General features: G+C 39.9%; 1 pseudogene; it reads left to right on the top strand.

Annotated features, from left to right (window-relative positions):
* The window catches only part of LOC137617543 (uncharacterized), an 11,939-nt pseudogene extending 11,069 nt beyond the window's left edge, over nt 1-870 (top strand).
* Nucleotides 871-1,294: the final 424 nt, after the last annotated feature.

Genomic DNA, 1,294 nt, shown 5'->3' with positions numbered 1-1,294 from the left:
TGAGAGAGAGAGAGAAGTAAAGAAACATGATGAAGCCGCTTTGCTGAGTGAAGATTATGATATTATCAGTTGTATACCCTCTTTGACATGAAGTTCCAACCATCGTTCCAACCAAGTGTCAAGTATTCGCCAAGCCATGGAAATCGGTTCAGTAATTACTATATGATGAAGTTCAATAGTTACAGCGGAAGTAGCACTGGTACTGTCCCTAAGCAGAATGTAATAGTACTACAGCAACAAATGTCGAATCATCCTCCTTCAGGTATCGCAAAAGATGTGCAGAAGGTTAATATTTTTTCTTCAATGTGGCAAAAGAGGTCATATCAGTAAGGAATTTTGTTCCTATCAACTGAAACCAGTCTCCCAAGTGATTAAGGATAATTTGACTTCACAGAATACAAAGAAGAGGAAACATTCGCGAAAAGGTCGAATAGAAAAAAAAACGCCAACGTTTACACGACAAACAGGACGAACCCAAACAGCGTGGATACCTTTAAAATATATATTTATGAAGGCATATTAACAACAATAGACGCTAGTGAGCGAACCCCTGACAGGATATTACGGGGCACAGGCTGTAACCATAGTGTGGTGGTACGAGGAGTACACCCTTTGGTGGAACACTCTCACAGGATACTTGTTATTTTAATGGAAATAGGAGGTGAAGAAGTTACCCTTATTTGCCATTTGAAACTATCATGTGAGCTCGTGATAGGTAATTTTGACTTTGCGGTAAGGGATTTATTGGCTGTCGAAGGAGTAGACATCCTTCTGGGCAATGAGGTTAGTGGAGCACCGTTTGCGCCTTGTACCCCTATAACGGAGAAGATATTGAAGTATAGTCCTACGACTGAGCTCAGTAAGGATTAATCTTATCTGTTTCCTAGATGTGTGATGAATAGAAGTATGATAAAGAAAGTGGCTGCTGAAGAAGAAAAATAAACTGAAGCTGCGATGTACTTGGAGGATTTGTTTTCCAAGGAAGAGGATTCCCTTGATAGTACACAAGAGGAAAAATCCCGAGTAAGCCCAAGCGTAAAGGAACAAGATACCAGTGGAGAAGAGGACAAAGAAGATATAGCCTTGGAAGAAATAGGAAACTCTTCATTAGAAGTAGGACAAGTGCATAGGAAAAGGCTGATAGGATTACAGCAGAAGGATACAACCTTAACAGAGTTATTGTACCACAATATGGACAAGACGGAGGCACAGTAATCTCTGTCCTTTTATTATCTTAGGAATGGAATTTGGGATATATCATCAGATATTGATTCCAGCACTGTTGAAAAGACAG

Source organism: Palaemon carinicauda, chromosome 23, assembly GCF_036898095.1.
Source record: "Palaemon carinicauda isolate YSFRI2023 chromosome 23, ASM3689809v2, whole genome shotgun sequence".
NCBI lineage: Eukaryota > Metazoa > Arthropoda > Malacostraca > Decapoda > Palaemonidae > Palaemon > Palaemon carinicauda.
The sequence above is the reverse complement of the archived record's forward strand: the minus strand, read 5'-3'. Positions and strand labels throughout refer to the sequence as shown.